This window comes from Notothenia rossii (assembly GCF_949606895.1).
Source record: "Notothenia rossii genome assembly, chromosome: 3".
In the NCBI taxonomy this organism is placed as follows: domain Eukaryota; kingdom Metazoa; phylum Chordata; class Actinopteri; order Perciformes; family Nototheniidae; genus Notothenia; species Notothenia rossii.
This window is the reverse complement of record NC_136901.1, coordinates 50,712,955-50,734,822: the sequence shown is the minus strand read 5'-3', so window position 1 is coordinate 50,734,822 and position 21,868 is coordinate 50,712,955. Positions and strand designations below refer to the sequence as shown.

At 40.2% G+C, this 21,868-nt stretch overlaps 1 protein-coding gene across 2 annotated transcripts in view; it reads left to right on the top strand.

The window, feature by feature from the left end:
• The window catches only part of LOC307033208 (uncharacterized protein), a 234,840-nt gene extending 213,317 nt beyond the window's left edge, over positions 1-21,523 (top strand). For both annotated transcript variants that reach the window (XM_079671594.1, XM_079671593.1), the window contains 2 exons: positions 20,872-20,978; positions 21,458-21,523. The gene's annotated coding sequence lies outside the window, so the exon portion shown is untranslated. The remainder of the gene's footprint in view (positions 1-20,871; positions 20,979-21,457) is intronic.
• The last annotated feature ends 345 nt before the right edge of the window (positions 21,524-21,868 follow it).

Genomic DNA, 21,868 nt, shown 5'->3' with positions numbered 1-21,868 from the left:
AGCCACAGAGAGGTGCTTTTCCCGGTCTATTTCATGGAAGTCTGACATGAGCAGAGTGTGCATGCTTTGAAACTAATACACCCACGCTTAGCATGCTATTTTAGGGTATAAATCTTATCTTATCACCATGGATGTACCTGTATTTAAATAAAGCTTACAGCACCGGGTATTCCCAGGCGGTCTCCCATCCGGCCCGACCCTGCATTACTATGGGTCTCTGAAACAATCAGACTTTTACCACACTGTTAGCAGGCTTTAATCAGATTTGTAGCACTCTTTTCCCCGCAGAAACTAGTTTAAATCACCGTGGTCACCATGGTGGGGATTTAGGAATGTACCTGTGTGTGGTGCGGAGCCCCTAGAGAAGGCGAGGACCCCCCTAGAGGAGGTGAGGTCCGCCCCCCACTCATAAAAAATTGCACTTTAACCCTGCCTATATGCCGTGAGCTGATTATCGAGCCTTCATTGTAACAGTAATTCAGATGCAATTAGCCTATATAAAAGGGCTCAAATTGGAAGAACTGTCTGGGCCGTCTTTTTCACACAATTCTGCAATAGGTAGATCTCGCCTTTCACCTAGGCCGAGGTCGGTGATCTTGGGCTTAAAAAGGTTGGTGACCACTGGTCTAAAGCATTTTTTATTTTCATTCTCCCCCTCTCATATTCAGTGTGGACGGATTGAGACAGCGTGGTGTCCAGAAAGCTGCAGAGACTTCAGGGAGAAACCTCTGTGTGATGGACGTCCTGTCTGTTGGTTTGGAGAAGACTGAGGGTCTTTCCTCTGTGAGGAGGTCCAGGCCTGATGGAGGAGCCCATGCTGGGCAAAGCTGATACCAACTGCACAGGCCTAGTCTGTCACTTTATTTGACTAAATGTGTTTACTTTAATAGTTTTACTCCTTCTGTCCATATGTGCTTTTTATTTAAAACATTTTTGATTAAGTTTTGGTTCACATTTCAATAAATTGTATTTGTATTTGCACTCCTTTTGTCCATTATTCTTACTGAAGATTGGCCCCATTTATTTGTGACGTTGCAAACTCTGCGGTACAAGGCACAAGTGATCTGAAGCTCATAAAGCGAGGCAAATAGAAATAATCAGCTGATGGAGTGTAGATGTGGAAATAGGTGCATTCGATCAGCTGACTGTTTTTACAATAAAAGTAGTGTAGGCCTACTGGTCTTAAAATCTCATAGCATCAGCTTTTAATTTTCCTCTTGGATGTTCTTCTTGACCCTCAGAGAAGGAGAAAATGTTGTGTCTTTCAGGCATGTCCTTTCCTAACAAAAATTTTAGGAAACATAAAACATATTATTGCAGAACAAGTGTGTTATTTATGAAAGCGGTGTGTTTGTGTGTTTAGGGGCTGTAGATATAATTATTTTGTAATTGTAATGTTTTTTTTTTATTTCAACAGTGAGCTACAAAGACAATCAGATTATGAATGAAAAGTATGAAGTTCATCAACATTGAAATATATGTTATTATCAAAATAATATTGAACTGTTATCAAAACGTAGTGCAACTGTAGAAGCTTGCTCTGTTGTCTCACTGAAAGAATAACTTTTACCACGTTTTTTACAGGCAATATTGAGAGATAAATAGTAGCAGTTCTCACTATGTGTTAAATATCTTTGCCTTTAATACATTAAATTAGAAAGCTGGCTAAATCATATTGCTTGTTAACATCTAAATGTAACTTTTTGCACAAAAAAAACCCTCAACTTCACTGGTGTGTAGGTGATCAAGTATTGTTTAATGGAATGTATAAGTGTATTAAAGTCAATACTTTCTTGATTCTTTTCTGATTCTGTGAGGAGTCCAGTTCTGTCTCTCACTCTCTGGTCCAGCCTGTCTGCATCACCTGGACACCTTAAAAAAACAGATATATATGTAAAGTACAATGTGTACAAACAATATAACTGATTCTCTTCTGTTGAACATGTTGGATTGTGTATTGTCTGAGTCAGGGTCCTTTTTATTTTACTGTAACTTTGGAAGTTGTGTTACCAATGCTTGCTGTTTATTTGATACCAATTTGGTAATGCAATTCATAAAAACAACAAGGTTTGGGTTTGTTCTTCAGATGACTGTGATGTTAATGTGTAAGCTCAATAATGAACTCCAGCTCAACCAACCATATTGTAATATCTAAGTAATCATCTTGAAATATGACATTAATAATTGTAATATACACACATCTTGTTGTGAGGTTGATTTCACATACACTACTTCGACATTACCTTGTCTACATACTTGAGTATAGCCAATTTAAATTAACCTCAGCCAGTGGTGTAGTGGGCGTTGGACGTGGGGGTACGCCGTACCCCCACTTATTTGAAGAATGATTTCTCTTTTTAATAGTCTAATACATCTAAAATCATTGCCAGTGTTATCAGTTGCAAGTGTGTGTTTGTTGTAATAATGACGAAAACATAATAGGCAGATTTCAGAGTAATTATAATAAAAACGTAGCTCAAGCATTTATGCAACTTGATTTGAAGCGTGTGTGTGTGAGGGGCAGAACCGTGTGTGTAGGGTGACCAGGTGTCCCGCACTGTGCGGGACTGCACACACAGCATTTTTATTATTTGTCCCGCGTCCCACACATTGAGACTATGTCCCGCATTTGAGTGATAGTCGCGCAGAAAGGCCCCCCGTTGGCATTTCACTAGCACGTATATAGTGTCTCCCGTCCAGCCAGTAAAAAAATCCCCACTACACCACTGACCTTAGCGATGCATACAGTTCCTACCTAAATATGAATCATCTCTCTAAATGACAAGGATTAACGTATTTTATCAACCTCAAACAGAAGCCGTTTGTTGTACAGTATTATCCCACTTAACACTTGTCTATTTCGTTTTAACCTTTATAAATATAGCCTATGATTTTAACTTGGAGGCTACTATTAGCATCGTTAGCACCGATGTAGCTACCACTCGCTTACACGCTAACCCAAGCCGTAACATTAATTACGTAGCTGATTAAAATCATTAACAAAGAAATAATTACTCGAATTTCACTTACCGCAAAACCGCATTCATGCACCGTCTGTTTCAACCACAGAGCGAGTCACAATAGTCCGATATATAAGCATGAAGAACAAACAAACACGGCCGGGGGCAAGTTGTGTTCCCTTGATGAGCTGAACAGGCAGAGTACCTGTAGCTTCACGGAGCAGCTAGCAGAGAGACAAGAAGCTAACAGCAGCAGTCACTTCACAGAGCCGTCACTCAATGTGACCACGCCCTAATTTATGCAAAAACTTTAAGACCTAATATAAATAAAAGGGTCGTGTTAGAAAACAATTCACTCACAGATCCATAATCATGAAGGTGGAATCTAACTATATTCATAATAATATTTATTGCATCCATGGGTAGAAACATGTTTTTTTCTGCTGTAAAGTTGGGCATTTTAACATGGGGGTCTATGGAAATTGCTCCTTTCTGCAGTCAGTCCCTATTGCCCAATATATGAACTGCAGTGTGTGCCACTTTCGTATTGGCGTCCCGGCTCTTCCACAGAGTTTGCCGCTTGGTTTCAATAGATCAACTCCTATGTCAGCAGATGGCCTCATAGCAGGAGAATGTCTGCATTCGCACACAAAATACTCATAGACAGTATAGCCTACTCCGGGTGATTTACCGTACAATCAGTCGTGAAAGTTAATTACATCATAGTTGGCGTTCCTAGCGTGTATGCTACCGAGCTAAACAAGAAGGCTACCAAGAGCTAGACATGCTAGGGAAAACATTGTTTTTATGCCAGCTACAATGAATGACCGAACGTAGCAGACTACCTGTATAATATTGCAATTGTAAACATGTTCTTGCTAGCCTAATATGAACCACTAGCTGTTGTTCACAGTAGGTTGGCATATTGCACTGAACAACTAGCAGTAGGTTAGCATATTAATCTAGCTGGCAATCTAACGAACCTAAAACAACTAAGTCTCTCTAATATTTTGTGATTTTCATCCGATTTCGTCCAGCCAGATAAGGAAACTCCTGGCGTATCCGGCGACCAACACATGACAGGATGAGCACTCTGATGCCTCGTCCTAAAAAGCCCCAGCACCAGCTTACAAAGCTGCGATAGGCAAGATGCCGAAAACGCCTATAAGGGAGGAATGGATGATATACAGTGTATACATGTATATTTACTAGGGCTGTCAAGTTAACGCGTTAATGCAAAAAAAAATGAACGCCACTAATTATTTTAAGGCGAGACACCCCAGGCAAAAACATCGTTTTTCATGCACTGGTCAATTTTGAGATGTTGTGCTTCCATAACATGTTTTCTTTAATGAAAGAAAAACATGTTCCTTAAAACGTACAAAATACACATTTAAGTGTTTATTTTTACTATAGTTTGTCTATTTGCGTCTGTAGATTTCTCCTAAATTGACCAAAAGTTAGCATTCTAACGTAACATAAGGTATTGTGACCGCTGTTTGCACCATGTCATCAGAGATCTCGTTGGAAAGCTCTATTTCTCCTGCACAATCGCATCAGATCCAAATATGGTCATTTCCTTTGTATCATCAACCAATCGTGAAAGTACAAAGGGGTCTTAAACCAAGAAACAAAATCTCATTGGCTGGTGTACATTTCTGACAACGTGATTCGTTCAGATGCGTCACGTGCATAGACTGTATATTTAAATGGACGTAGTGTCCGTGACGTCACCCATAGGATTCTGCAGAGTTGCTGAGAAGCCCTTAGTAGGCGGAGTCGGCCACTAACGGCTTGACAGCGACGTCAGAGTCTAATCCCGCCTGCTCCAAATAAGGGCAAAGAGGCGGAGCCGAGGCGGGATCTGCTGCCTCCGAACTGGAAGTAAACAGAGCTAGCTCAGGCTAAGAAGTTAAGCTAACATGAAATACGTGCATACCAAGTTACTGCTAACAGTGTAGTTCCCCTATATAAACGTTACATTCATAATCAAATGAGACAATCTGCAAGAGAATTAGCTATGTTTTTTTTTATTCTTAATGCTTGTCATTCATACGTTAAGAAAAGACGGACTCCACAGCCCGGCCCCGGACCTCACGGAGCCGCAGTGGGCTAGCTCCGGGACGCCGGCTGGAGCTAGCCCCCTGCGGCTCCGTTAGCTCCGGTGGCCACCACTGGGATAATTGGGTCCCCTATTAACATTTGCTCCCGTTTAGCATTATGGGCGTCATAGCCATAGACTATAAAAGTCTTACCCAAGGCTGAATCATAAACTAAAATGTATATAGTATAAAGGGTTACGTCCTTAGCTGGCTAATAAGTAACAAGCTAAGCTACCAAGCACACAAACACCTGCGAACGGGAAATGTATAATATTATCATTTCAGACTTCTTGGAAGTTCTGTTAGTACATTCAAGCGCACAACACAACATTTTAATTGTCTGGTATTTGTAACAATATTCCCTAAAAGGCACAATCACCACGAAAACGGCTAAAGCTAAAGGGTCAAGTACAGTAACTACAACTAACTAACGTTATAGCCTCTATGGTTGTAGCCTAGCAGAGTCGACAAGTTGCTGTTAGCTGACAGTGAGGCATGTACATGTGGGTAGTTGACGTGACGCCTTGTTTTTCTGTTCATGGTGACAAATATATATAATAACTGGTGATGTTTTATTAAAATCTCAATTTTTATTAACATCTTGATCTTCAATAACCAATCCATCTGTAATTCATGGGCTCTATACTTCTAATATTTAAATATTTGGTTTGAAACATGAATATTGTCCACTGGTGTGACTGTCCGGGGTCACATTGCCAATCTTCAAACTACTGTAATAAACAAAATAATACAATAAAATACTTTAAATAGCTTTTATACAAATAATAGCAATGTTTACTTTATGAAACTATAGGTTTTAAGTATTCATGTACCAAATCCAAATGCTTATGACGCATTACATTTTGTCCACAAAACTGATGTCCACCTAGTGTGACACCATTTTGTGAATATAGAACAGGCATTAATTTGGGGACCCATCATTGAGAGAGGGCCTTATTTATCCAGGAAGTACAGAAGACATCCCTGGACCACATGCAATGAACAGAGGGTGAGTTTTGGCTCAGATGTTTATCATAATATTGCTATTTTGTCACTGTCAGAAATGGGACCAATAACGCTGTCCTTTGGTGTGACTTAATGAAATTGTTGATATGAACATTTTAATACATTTATGTTATTTTACATTTAAATATGATGTAAACCTTACACTGTAAGTTTGGATTGAAGGCTCTCTAGCATACAGCTAGGCCGCAAACTGACAATGTAACTGAAAAGGTCCACTGGTGTGACAACATTGTCCTATAGTGTGACGTAAAAGTCAGCTTCACACTAGTGGAAATGGCTGTCACACCAGTGGACGTAGGTTATAAATAAGGCCTAGATAGATGCATTTTAAAATTAATTTAGACTACTTATATAATACGTTTTCTAACCTTTTGAGTACACCGAAAGTAAAACATTTCTACTGTTTTCTATTTGTTTAGTTTGAGGTCCAGGGGGAAGGTATGAGAGACAGGCAGACGATGACTAGTAAGGATAGGACAAGAAAGTACAGGGAGAGGTTGAATGAAGATCCAAGGAGGAGAGAGGATTTCTTGAGAGAGAGACGCAGAAAGTAAATTAACATGCCACCAATAATGATTAAACAACTAAAATGTTTCATTACATGGACAGAAATGCTTAAGGCTTTGTCCTTTTTTCTGAGGATATCAGGAGAAAAGAGTGAATGGAGAAATTGTTAGCCTCAGTGTGAAGTCTGTGTCAGCAGCAACAAATAAGCGGCTTCAAGAAAAATGGAAGAACTCAAAAAGGAGATGTAGGGTAAGGGACAGGGCCAATAAGGCTATACTTGAACTAACTCCACAGTCACCTCAGGCTGATGATCAACCTTCTGGCCATGAAGAGGTCAATGAATTCCTAGTACCTCTTTTATGCATCACACCAACACATTCCCCCAATGAGATGGCTCCAATCAAACCCAAGGTATTCAAAAGAAAATCTTCTGTCAAAAAGCAGCTGAAGAAGCTATTTATTCAAAAAAAGAAATTACTTAAACAAGTTAAAGCAGAAAAACGAAAAGCTGAGAGGTTTAGAAGGCAGAATCAACACCTCATACAGACACGGAATGTTTGTGGGAAAAGTCCCTCAAGAACAAAACAGTCCAAACAAGGATACATTGCTGGACAAAGAAAAACACAAGTGGAGTCCTTCTTGACTAGAGATGAGAACAGCAGACTTCTCCCTGGGAAAAAAGACATTATTGGTAAGAAAGAAAAATTGCAGAGGAGAGTACTAGCAACATCTTTAGTTGATTTGCACAAAGAGTACAACCAGACATCTGAAGCAAATCATGCAATATCATATAGACAGTTTGTACGATATAAGACATTCTTTGTCACAGAAGCCTGATCAAATGATGGTAATACATGTGCCTGCTACCAGCATGAAAACATGCGGCTCCGAATTGACAGCTTGTCACAGAGGGGTATACTCTCCTCAAAAAGCCTATCATATCTCCTCTCAAGTATTACTTGTAATACTGAAGACTTACATTGTATGAATCGAACATGCACAAAGTGCTGCTATGATGAAATCAAGCTTGCGGCTTATAATCCTGACGAGCGAGCCAGATGAGAACACTGGACGAAGGAAGACGTGGTGGTTGGGAACAAAACATATACAAACTGGGTAAAGAAAACAGAAAATGGTACAGTGTCAAAACTTGTTGAGGAATTCAACAGAGAGTTTGACGCCATTGCCATCCATCATTTCAACTGGCCTCACCAGGCCCAGAAATTCAGGCAACTGAAAGACAACCTGAGAGAGAACGAAATAGTTCAACATGTTGACTTCTCTGAAAATTATGCCTGTAAATTGAACACAGAGATTCAATCATTTCATTTTGGAGGAAATCGACAACAGGCATCCATCCACACAGTAGTGGCTTACACATCAACAGGTTCACAATCGTATGCCACAATCTCTGACTCTCTCAGCCATAATGAAAGGGCTGCGTGGGCCCATATCAAACCTGTCATACAGGAAATGATGCAAAACTCGGTCCAAAAGATTGACACGCTCCATGTGTTAAGTAACGGTCCAGTCACACAGTATCGAAATTGGGCAAACTGTTTCCTCCTCAGCAGTGTACCCTATACCTGGGGGCTCAAGCCAATCACTTGGAATTACTCAGAGAGAGCCCACGGTAAGGGTGCACCTGATGGAGTTGGTGGAGCTGTGAAACGGATGGCAGACAACCATGTCCATGGGGGGAAAGACTTACAAAATCCAAAGGATTTGTATGAATTTCTGATCAACAGAGAAGTCGAGAACATCCAAATCAAATGGATTGATGAAAGTGACATTAATGTCTTCAATGAAATGTTGCCACCATCAGTTCCAAAAGTCCCCGGGCTTCTTAAAACACACCAGATACTTTCTTTTTGTCCTGGAGAGAATTACTACAGGGATCTGAGCTGCTTCTGCCAATACCCAGAGATGTGTGAATGCTTCAAACCAACTAAGATGAGGATGGACGATTCTTCGAAAGCAAATTCTGATCACCAGGGCCTAGGAGTTCAAAACCTTTAATCTCAATCAGATCCGATCAGATTTTGAAATCCCATTTTTTGTGATCCAGGAACAGACAAGTTGGCCAGATTTTGTCTCTGGAGTTCAAAGCAATTTAAGATAGGATCAGCCTGATCCAGATTACTATTTTTCAAGATGACGAGATCCTGAATATCAGTGCTTTAATCCTACCCATCGCCATCTAGTGGACATGAAAAATAATACAAGGAAGACAAGAGACCTCATTGCAGACATCCGCAATTACTTTTGAAAGGTGATGATAGATGGACTTTTTTTTTGTTGAAGGTATTTTTTCTTTAATCTAAATTACATTTGTGATTGACAATCTTTGTTGTGATACTTTCATGAGCATAAACATTTATGTCATCAACATTTGGTTGAAAAAAAAATAGGCCACCACAAACATGACCAAAAAATGAAAAATAAAATTGATTTGCCATGAAGGCTAAAAATTGTGTATTATTTCAGTTAACAAACTTTGCCATCTTCTTTAAATTGAAACATATTTTTAAATAAATGGTACACTACATTTTGCTCTGGTAATCCACTGGAAATCCACCCATCTGGTGGGATCAGGATAATCCAGTTTTTTGGGATCAAACTGATCCCAATCCTGTGTTGTCGGTTTTAACTACCCGTTTTGAAGATTTGATCCAGATTAAAGCTTGGAGTGGATTTCCTGATCTGGTCAGATATCAAAGTGATCCAAATCCTGTTTTTTGGTTTTGAACTCCCCAAAATCGAAATCTGATCTGATCCGATAGGGATTAAAAGTTTTGAACTCCTGGGCCCAATCCAAGCTTTAATCTGGATCAAATCTTCAAAACGGGTAGTTAAATTCAACAACACAGGATTGGGATCAGTTTGATCCCAACAAACTGGATTATCCTGATCCCACCAGAGGGGTGGATTTCCAGGGCCCAGGAGTTCAAAAGTCATAAACATAAACGCAAATAGCTTTCAACTGATTGCAATGTATTCCCATCTCACGCTCATGGAAGCATGGCATTCGTTTGTGTCGGCTGCCCTTAAAGGCAATGTGAGCGTCCATTCCCATTGGATAACGGAGAATTGTACACCCGGATATAAGTATTATACCCTTATTCATAATGTATAACCACAAGTATTTGTTAATATAAGTAATTGTTAATACAAATAGATATACTTGAACTTTAAATTGTGCAAGCAATACTTACTTAAACTAGCACTTAAACTAGTACTCGCCGTGAGCTAGCTAGCTAGCTAGCATTTGTTATATTTGGATAATACCCTATATTATTTAGTTACTATACCCCTCAGAAAGGTGCCAGAAACAACTTTGGCGCCGATTAGATTATTATTATTATTATTATTTGTGGCTAAATTGATCGTATTTCTTATAACTATGTGTTACCCATGCTCTTACCTTGATTCTGAAGAACTGCGACTCTCTCATCCAGGTTTGGTCACGTAAAGTAATAAGGTATGCCGTCTTTACGACGGTACCTGAGGATTGTGGGTAATGTAATCGCAAAGCGGACAGGCGTCGTCACAACAATAGCTGAGGATTTTGGATAGTGTAGTGTCTTCGGCCATCCAAAACTCATAGAAAACTACTTGTTTCTCAGAATTGAAGGGGAAAACGTGACAAAAGCATTGTGAACTAAAACCTATCAATGTCGTTTAATTAACAAGGATAATGAGTAGTGGGGATATCACTGTAAAATCAATAAACAATGAGGAGAATACTCACTTCCGGGTGTAACATTCTCTCTTATCCAATGGGAAGGGTCGCTCAGCGCCTTAACTGCAGTGGACAGCTGGATGGAAATACATTGCAATCAGGTGCGTCTGTTTATGAAGCTGAAGGAGACTCGGTGCGTCACAACTGCCATTTATTACAATGCATTTATGTGATGACTTTCAAAGAGAAAAAGCAAGAATAGGGGGAATAAAGTATGATTTTTTTTTGTATGAATTGATGTTTCATCCAATCGCAGAGCTTGTTGACTTATCACGAGGTCTGTCGCAAAGCGGACAAACGTCGTCACAACAATAGCTGGGGATTGTGGGTAGTGTAGTCTCTTTGGCGCTCCACATTTCAGAGAAAACAAGTTGTTTCTCAGAATTTAAGGGGAAAAACACAAAAGCATTGCACACAATTTAAACCAATCAATGTTGTGTAATTAACAAGGATAATCTGGTGTTTTTTAGTCGATGAGTAGTGCAGATATCACTGTAAAATCAATCGACAGTAATGGGTGTACCTACTTCCGGGTGTGCAATTCTTCGTTATCCAATGGGAATGGACGCTCACATTGCCTTTTAAGGGCAGCCGACACAAACGAATGCCGTGTTTCCATGAGCGTCAAATCCCGCCACAGATGGGAATACATTGCAATCAGTTAAAAGCTATTTGCGTCCCTTTATGAAGCTGAAGGAGCCTAGGAGCGTCACAACTGCACGCCACGGGACCCTGACCAAACGTTGCTCCTGGACGATTATGGAGTGAGAGTGTGTTGTAGCGTGCACAGCTGATCGAAAGCTTGAACACAAACCACCAAATACAAAAACATAATTCAGATCCAGTCGTCATGACTCCACTCCGGAGGGATTCCCCAATCATTTCTTACAGTTTCTCATCAAGGGGGTGTCTCCTGTCCCCGGTAAAAACACACTGCCTGAGGAAGGCTATGTGTATTTTTTTTGTCATTAACCTTTTTCGGACCAGTTATTTATTTATTTTGGTGACGATCCGACCTCCATGCTGCTACTCTGGTTCAAACTGCATCCACCAAACAATATTATTTATCTCGACCTCCCCAAAATAACCAAAATCCGACACGGTGTGAGATGTTTTTTTTAGCTGTTCTATCATCATTTCCTGCGATCTTCTTCATAAAGTCAGTCAAAATGAATGAATGAATATGCGTTTCTTTGACTATGTATAGGCAAATATGGGCGTTACGTGAAGTCCGCAAAAGCTGCACCGCATTTCGAGTCGATTGTGATTTATAAAGGGAAACCAGCGTAGGAAGTGCTGTACGCACTTTCCTCGCCGGTAAGCAATGTTTGGTGAATCGGAAAATGTCGGAAAATGTCTGTACCTATTTTTTGGATTTCTACTACGTAAGCAACCTACCCACGTGAATCCTACGCACGGCGTTATAAATGAGGCCCCAGGACAATATGGCATTTTGTTAGCAACTAATTCACAAGAGGAACGATAAATAAAATGTGTTTTAATGTTAAAAGTTTCCAGGTTTATACGTAGAAATTTAGGAGTTGCACCTAAGTAGTGTTTGCTGATTGTAGCAGGTATCACAGTGGTCCTCAAATGAAAAGAAAGTGCTTTGCCAACTCTTTTCCTGATCAGCACAACATTTGATGGAGGCAGCTTTTTTCCTTCCCTCTCTTTTGGGCAAAGGCGAATGTTGTGGACATGTGCCAGGAGACCTAACTCCAACGTATGTAAATTTGAGTTTTGAGATCAAAGTTAGATTTGACGGCTGCTGCCCCACCTTTTTCTGGTAGCTCTTCGGTTTCTGGAAAGCCTTTCCATCCCGGCTCTATCTCCCCTGTGGCAGCAGCAGGAGTGGCTGCAGTAATCCAGTTAGAGGAAACTCGCTCACTCTAAATAGCAGCCACAGAGATTATTCCTCTGGGTAAAATGGCTTTGCGCACATTGGTTTGTGTGTGTGTGTGTGTGTGTGTGTGTGTGTGTGTGTGTGTGTGTGTGTGTGTGTGTGTGTGTGTGTGTGTGTGTGTGTGTGTGTGTGTGTGTGTGTGTGTGTGTGTGTGAGAGAGTGTGTGTGAGAGAGAGTCTTGCGGCATGTGAGTGCAGATCTTGAAGGAACATGCAATGTAATCATAGGAGGCGATTACTTGGTAGCAGTGAGGTGTGTGTTGGTGTAAGTCCTAGGAGAATTACACAATGTAATCACAGAAGACTGTTACTCAGTGGCATTCAGGTGTGTGTGTGTGTGTGTGTGTGTGTGTGTGTGTGTGTGTGTGTGTGTGTGTGTGTGTGTGTGTGTGTGTGTGTGTGTGTGTGTGTGTGTGTGTGTGTGTGTGTGTGTGTGTGTGTGTGTGTGTGTGTGTGTGTGTGTGTGTGTGTGTGTGTGTGTGTGTGTGTGTGTGTGCGTGTGTTGTGTTTGTGATAAGAGTGTATGCACTGAGATAAAATGACTGCTTCGAAGATTGGAGAGGCTAAAACTCCACACACACAAACACACAACAAATCTACTCCCATCAGCACTTTGTATCTAAAGTGAACTTGTGTTTGCATTTCGGTTCAAAACTTTCTCTTAGAACATCAACACAAATTTTCAGTGAGAGTCTCTCTGAATCCCGGTTGCATACGGTGTTATGTGTGCATGAATTTCACAAGTGTCACAGCCCTTCTGTTTGACACCAGCAAAGCTTTCTGGAAGTTTACAACATTAGCAAAAACTGGATAACACTAGAGTTTGAACGAGATGCGTTGCCTCCCGAAAAACAATGGTTATGAAATGATGGCTTACCAACAGTAAGTCAGGCACAGAAGGTCTATTAAATAATCATTTTAAAGAATAGTAAAATACACATTTCAATAACAATACTGCACATGTGTTTTAAATGTATTACTCAGCGTATTTTGTCACAGTATACTGTGTTTAGTTTTCTGTGTAGGCCTATCTATTTTTCATGTGAATAATCTTTGATATTTTAATGTTATGATAGTTTAGTTTTTCTTAGTATGTTTTTCTAATTGTTTTTAGTGTTAGGTTGTTTTACTTACAATGTATCTTCTTTAACTTCATGTATGCACCATATAAGCCGAGGCAAATTCCTCATATGTAAAACCTACTTGGCAATAAACCTGTTTCTGATTTTTATAATTAATGGTGAAATCACTTTTCAGTGTATCTCTTTGTACAATATATACATATTTGAAAAAAACCTCTTGCATAAAATCATAACATAAGGTATGGAGATGATATGATTTGGAACGGGCAGTGTTTGATCCCAAATGCAGCAGGGAACCAGAAAAAGTGTGTAATGCAAGGCGAAGATGGATGTATTGTGAACTGCAAAACTTATGTTGGGAATGTGTATTCTTTATATGCCACCGTTTGGATTTCAATATTTACAATAGTTTGGTCATAAATCCAATAGTCTTAGCATTTGGTTTCCAGAACATGTAACAGTAGAACAAAATATTCATAGATTTATAATCACAGACATTTCTTAGCTATTCTTGTGTCTTTAACATTGGTTATCGATTTACCTTTATTTATTTATTTATGGTCAGACCTAAGTGAATTAGCTCAGGTTGTTTTGCATAATTGTGCACTTGGGTTAGGTTCAAGGTTCTTTATTTGTCAAACGAACATAGCTACAGTGTAGTTATGTCAATGAAAATCTTGTGTCACAGGCTTCTCCAACAGAGAAACACAAAACACAGATAAACAGAAAAATATAGTGCAAGTAAATAGTAAATACAAGAGGAAAATAGTTTAAAAAGTGAAATAGTGAAATATATAGCAAACATAGCCAACTTTCTGTGTGGATACGGACTCATGTGCAGGATTCTTATTTTCTAACATGAAAGCCCACAACAGCTTTCACCCAAAAAATATCCCTTGATCCTAATAAACTAGCAAGCTTGTGCAAGTGACGGTTGACACTTTCTTCCACTTTAAGTACACAAATGTTAGATATTTTTAGTTAGCATGTTTGAAGGCCTTGAAACGTGACTTCAGAAAACGTGGTTTTCTGTCATGTTGTCTCCAGTGTATTATTACTCTGGGCTCCTTTTCTGAGTGAATCTGAGCACTATGTTTGATATCAAACAACAGGAAGAGCTCTCGGATTTGTGGAAAAAAAATCTCTGCAATTTTTGTTCTTACATCTAGCTGTCAACTTTTATCTTGACTTTAATATCTAATTTCTTACTTTCTACTTCCTTACTAAACATTTTCCTTTTTGGCTTCCATTCTTTCTTTCCATCTTTCTTCAATAAAACACACAGCCATGCCCTTATCATAAATGCTCAGTATTTTTCTTCCTTCATAAAGGCAACAGGCAGCATGTTTTACCCTCCTTAGATTAAAAAAAGAAATAAAAGTCACAAATAAACCAAGAGCCCCAGTGAAGAGAGATTGCAAAACTTAAAAGGATATGCTGCAGGGCAGGACACAAGAGAAAGAAACAAAGCCGCAGCTGCATTATGACATTTCAAAGGACATCTTCACATTTGAGTATTAGAGCTTCCAGGCAAGCAATCTTCACCTGAATGGGGAAGCTCTGCCCTTGCGTCTGAAGATTTCACACACAAACCAATGTCAGGTTTATAGTCCATATTTCACATCCCTTTTTCAAAGGAAATTCTTTAAGTTAGGTCACATACTCCCATGCACCAATCAGGATTCAGCGACATTGGAATATGATGACATTTGTGTTGCCAGGCCACTGTCAATCAATCAAATTAAAACAGTCCTAAAGTCTTGATGAGGTATTAGTGAAGATTTGTTGAGCAAAAGATTGGAGAAGGTGAAATAACTATTTGCGTATAAGTGAAATGTTAAAATGAACCTTCAAAACTCTTAAAGAATACCTTCTGATTTACAGAAGTCTCTTTACGAGTGAAGGTCAATTGGAACATGTCTTTTTGGGCTTCACATGATTCACATGAAATTTGTAATCTAATGGTTTGCTTACTACAAAATTAAGCTTTCAAACACTTTCTTTGAGGCTTGGTTGTAGCCAAGAAAAAAAGTTTGGGGAAAATGGTATCTACTGTAAACCAAAACTGACTTCATGTCCTTGTCTGATGCTCAAGCTGCTTTCAGCCACAGACTTTGTGCACCATTCTTGCTTAGCTGCTAAAGCAGATGTTTGCAAAAAGCCAAAGATGTCTGCTGTTTGGAAGATTGCTACAGCCAGCATGTGCAAGAACAGAAGTTCATTTTGTTCGACCCTAACTGATGCTAGGCATGCTGGTTTATCTGGCACCTCAGTGTGTGTGCTATCCACTGCCAGGAGTAATAAAACACAAACCCTGTGGTCAGGTACAGCATCACAAATAAAAACTGCTTATTAACATCACAACACAACCTCATTAAGCAGAGATTCAAGAGTTGGGTGTGTAAAAGTTCACTTCAAATGACAAATATATGATTTACTGACTTAATTACTACTAATGTAAATAAAAAAGAAAGAACAAAAAACGGTTGGAGTTGTGTGTGTTGAAGTCATACTGCCAGATCATAGTAATAAAGAGCTTTTGGAAGATGGATTGGTGTGGGAAGATATTTGGTTTATTTCAAAGCAATTCGCTGCCAATTGACAGGTATCCATTGATAAGAGTCACACTGACTGTCAGACGGCAAGCTGTGAAATTCCCATCGGAGCAAAAAACTCACACTCGCACATTTACTCTTGATTGCCCTTGGTCATCCATGCGAGATAAAACACACATACACACTCCTCCCACCTACACGTTCCCAGGTAGTGTCTCCAGACTGTGGGAGAAACTGTCTGACAAGGTGCCAAGAGTTAAATTATCTCACATCTGATTGGACGTCGGGGTTGGTGGTGACAAGATTTGACTTGAGAGTTATGCATCAGTGATCATGATCTCAGTTGAATCCAAAAAGGATTTTACATAAGACCTACTGAAACAAAAAACCTGTAACAATGAAGTTGAAAAGTGGATTACTCTTTTATTAAGTCAAAGAAAAGTATATTCATTTGTCTTACTCATTTAAAACCTCTCTAGATGATGGAATGTGAGTAGACGTACTTTGTTTACGATTGGAAAACATTGAACTTTTTGAAGTTCCCCAATAAAACTGGACAAGTCCCGGAGCTTTCAGCAATACAACTTGTATTAGGAGTTCAGTGTCTCCAGTTAATCTGTCAGAAGTATAAATGGCCACTTTAGACTTGGGCGGCGTTCAAACCAACAATGACACTGCTTTAAAAAATGCAAATGTTTGCATTGGCATGAATGTGTTGTAAAATATACCAATTTATAAGCTAAAAACAAATTGGGATGCTCAGTTTGAGTCAAGGTCCATGAGCATCAATCCTTCAGACACTGTGCAAAAACACTAACCCCTCGATTCCACCGGGTCCATCTGCGTCACGTTACGGCTGCGCCGCGGTTTTGGTCCGGCCTCCTCCGGCGTCATAACCCACCGGGCGCGTTTCAGAAGCGTTTCAGAAGTGGAGCGTCTTGCCTGCCGGCTCGCAGTTTTTGTTGATTTGGGCATATTTCCTGGACAGGCTACTTTGTACAGACAAAGTTAATAATAATTGTAATATTCCAGTTAAACGACATGAATCAAAGATGTGTTGCTGTATTTTAGTGGTAAAAAAAAAATGCATTCATCCTCAAAATTATTCTATATATATAATTTACACAGTGCCTGTAAACAGGAGGAGAACGCTGGCATTTCTCCTCCGACTTGAAAGACTGCGGAGGGATAGGGTCTGCAAAAGGAGTTTATTTTGGGGATGGGCCGGATGCTGTCACCGGTCCACTTCCTGCCCGCTGCCTCTGCAACGCCTTGCGTCGAAAAATAGACTTGAATCCTATTTCGAGCGGAGGCCAGCGGCGAGACGCTTCTGGGACGCTTCTGAGGCGTAACGCAGCGCGTCTGGTGGAATAGCACCCATTGACTAGAGTGGCCGCGATCTTGTCAAACCTGCGGCGCAGCCGTAACGCGGTCGTAACGCGGTCGAAACCAAGCGGCAAACTCTGGGGAACAGCCGGGACGCCAATACGGAAGTGCAACACACTGCAATTTCCATAGACCCCCATGTTAAAATGCCCAACTTTACAGCAGAAAAAAACATGTTTCTATCCATGGATGCAATAAATATTATTATCGATATAGTTAGATTCCACCTTCATGATTATGAATCTGCGAGTGAATTGTTTTCTAACACGACCCTTTTATTTATATTAGGTCTTAAAGCTTTTGCATAAATTAGGGCGTGGTCACTTTGATGGACATGTACATCCCTCACTGTCAGCTAACAGCAACTTCTCCACTCTGCTAGGCTACAACCATAGAGGCTACAATGTTAGTTAGTCATAGTACTGTACTTGACCCTTTAGCTTTAGCCGTGTTCGTGGTGATTGTGCCTTTTAAGGAATATTGTTACAAATACCAGACAATTAAAATGTCGTGTTGTGCGCTTGAATGTACTAACAGAACTTCCAAGAAGTCTAAAATGATGATATTATACATGTCAATCCCGTTCGCAGGTGTTTGTGTTCTTGGTAGCTTAGCTTGTTACTTATTAGCCAGCTAAGGACGTAACCCTTTATACATACATATACATTTTAGTTTATGATTCAGCCTTGGGTAAGACTTTTATAGTCTATGGCTACGACGCCCATAATGCTAAACGGGAGCAAATGTTAATAGGGGATCTAATTATCCCAGTAGTGGCCGCCGGAGCTAACAGAGCCGCAGGGGGCTAGCTCCAGCCGGCGTCCCGGAGCTAGATCACTGCGGGCGGCTCCGTTACGTCCGGGCGGTGGAGTCCGTCTTTTCTTAACGTGTGAATGACAAGCATTAAGAATAACAAAATATAGCTAATTCTTTTGCAGATTGTCTCATTTGATTATGAATGTAACGTTTATATAGGGGAACTACACTGTTAGCAGTAACTTGGTATGCATGTATTTCATGTTAGCTTAGCTTCTTAGCCTGAGCTAGCTCTGTTTACTTCCAGTTCGGAGGCAGCAGGTCCCGCCTCTGCTCCGCCTCTTTGCCCTTATTTGGAGCAGGCGGGATTAGACTCTGACGTCGCTGTCAAGCCGTTAGTGGCCGACTCCGCCTACTAAGAGCTTCTCTGCAACTCTGCAGAATCCTATAGGCAGTGCTTGAATTGGGCCGGTACTCACCGGTACGCAGTACCGGCACTTCTGATTTTTACCCATGTGGTACCGGCACTTCTTACTGAGTACCGGCAAGGTGCCGGTACTCAGTAAAATGCCGGTACTCAGCCGCCGGCAATATACGTATATATTGTAAACGCAACGCAGCGCAAATGAGGGTCTGACTCTGCCTCACAGAGGGTGACTGGCTGTCTACATGACGTGGCCTGCCGACATTGCCACTTTCATACAGATCATACTAATGCCCTCGATTGGTCTCTGTGTGTCATTCAAGCTCGGGAGGGTGTGTGTTGGTGTGTGTGTGGCGCGAGCGAGCGAGAAAGCGCGCGCACTGGTTACGTGTATTGTTGTTAGCATCTGGTGCTAGCTAGCTGCGCTAACGGATATAGGGAGCTGTTTCAACAACAAGGTGGAGGGAGAGTCCTTTGCTGTCAGACTGAGAGGCTGATAACTACAGCTCTGGTGAGGTAAATTACTCTCTGAGTCTTTAGATAGTTAACTTAGTTTAAGTTATCTCAGTGGGTCTCAAACGGTTCGGTCACCATTTATGTAAACACATATTTCCATTTGAGGGGGTAGTGATTAGTAAAATACGCATGAATAATACAAACAAAATGTTAAGTAGGTGAAAAAAGGTAAGATAAACTTGTTGAGAGCTAAAACTAGTCTTTGCTGTTGCCTCAAAGAGGAGCAGGGGGAGAGGAGGGAGACAGGAGAGGCCGATTCAGGAGCCCAGACACACTCACAACTATAAATGAACCAAAAACAAATAAATAAACAAGTTTCAATGTTTTTTCATATTGGATATTGTATGTTATTGGTTATGGCCATGTACTTATGATTTTATGATTATTTAAATGTATACATTTTTGTTTCATATGGGTGTAGTCTCTTTATTTCCCCCTCAAAATGCACCAGATTGACGCATTTAAGTCCAACATTTAAAAAAAAATCTTACCGGGGGAGCATGCCCCCGTACCCCCCTATAGGATTTGAGGACCGGCCCCACTGTTCCCAAATAGATTTGCAATTTATTTTAAATAGTAACCCATCTCCATATGTTTCTTTTGGGGTAGTAGATTTAAACTAGAGGGCTATCACTTTGTGGAGCAACGCTATTGACAAATAAATCCAGCAAAATGGCACAAAAAACTGGTAGTGGCCTCAGGGACGAGGTGTCATTTAACCAGCCAGTAGGAGTCAAGCTTTACTTTCTTGTATATCCATAAAGAAAAAGTAAATCTGTTTACAGTTGTTTCATTATGGATGTTGAGAAGTATCCATATATCTCTTCATTTTGCTCTCAAAGTGCAACAGATTGATGCATCTAACTTCAATATTTAAAAAAAAATGTTCCCGGGGGAGCATGCCCCCGGACCCCCCTAGACTAGAGGGTGTCAGGTCCACTCCCCACTTATAAAAATAGCACTTTACCACTGCACCCCCTCTAATCTCAGATGCACCCTGAGTCATTTTGTTCAACTACAGTGAGCCTTTCTAAAATATACAGTAAAGAGACAAACCCACCAGCATTATAGGATATACTATGACTTTGTGCCAAATACTTGTTGCTGATTTAGAGTACTGGCACCTTTTTTATTCCAATTCAAGCACTGCCTATAGGTGACGTCACGGACACTACGTCCATTTATATATACAGTCGTAACGCGACGCAGGCGGAACCGGTGGAATCTAGGGGTAAGGAACAGGATTTTATAACAACTTGTTGGCGACCTTTAAATCGGCCAAACACAATCCGTCTTCAGGGACCCTATTTGTTTTACAAATATTTGTTGTATTAGGCTTATGATTTAATTTCAGCTTGACATTATAAATGTTTGCTTAATATTTTCTCTTTGCCAATAATAAATGATGTATAATTCACCTTTTACTTAGCTGTGTTAGGACTGCTCTGCACTGCCCACAGCTCTGGAGTGAATCCATACTTTCAGGTTTGAGCGCTGAGTCACTGTGCTGTTGGACATGATAACTCACTGTCTGCAACCGTTCTGAAGGTCACTGAGACCAGTTACCGTGACAGTTGTTTAGGTGTAATCTGGCCTTGTGTCTACACCATCAGGCCTAATGATGACTGTTATCACATGATGGCTGTGACACACTGTGTGAGTAACCTTTATGACTCAGTGTCACCTCCACATAATGTAACATATGCTATTGAAGGACTGAAGGGGTTATATGTATTTTAGTATTTACCTTTTTATTTCGAGGAATCATGGAATATGGCAAATGAAATATAATGGCACATATTTTTCCATAGCTTTTTAAATATTTATAGACTAAGATAGATATATATACCCAGCGCCATATAGACTGAGAGTTACGTCATCTCCGTTCACTCCAATGGACCACTTTTTTACAGCAATGGCGGATCGTGGAGCCTCTCAATCGTTCCCCGGAAGTTAGCGCCAAGGCTAGCAGAGCTGTAGAGTTGCAGCATAATAGACCGTTCGTGACGGACTTTTAAAGGTAAGAAGAAGTTTAAAGATTTATATTGCGGATATTATCAGCACATCTGAATCAAATTAGCATGTGTATTAAAGGATGTCAGTGGATTATCCCTAAATTAGTAGATTTAGGGAGCGTTGACAGATAACAGATTAAGCTAGGATACCATACCATAGTACCATACACTATACTATTGTGGTTGAATTCACAGTATTAGGAAACACTTTATACTTAATTGACATGTTATACTAATTTCATACTGTATATAAAATATGACCAAGAATGTGAGACAACTTTATAGAAATTCATATCACATCTGTTACTGATGCCATTTGTCATACTTTGTTAAACTCACAAATAATAAAGTTCCATAACTTCAGTTGGGAACAAAGAACACACCTTATCTCCCCAAGGCAATTTCCCATCCAATAGGTGTGCTATATGTGTAGCATATATATATGTGTATAACCCTTTCTCCTGTCTGTTACTCCCTCTTTCAGCACAAGAACCAGAGGGGGATTCAATGGAGCCTGAATACCTGCACTGAGACCCTCACCCTGCACCCCGAGTCTCAACTCTCAGTGTTTTTCAAGCCTTTCCCTGTTTTTTTGTATTAAACAAAACATTAAGCTTTCCCAATGGTGTGGTTTTCGTTTTGTGAAAAAGTGCAAATGCAGTGTTTGTATATAATAACTAGGGCCGGGACTTTAATGCGTTAATTAAGATTAATTAATTACACAAAAATTAACGCGTTAAAAGAATTAACGCATTTTAATCGCACTTATTTTTGCACCGCGGAACGTTTCTCACTTGATGAGTTTCAGGGGTACCGATTATACTGGAGCACCAACTAACGTTCATGACTTCAGACAACAACAAACCACAGTGAACAATAGTCAAACGTGAACGAA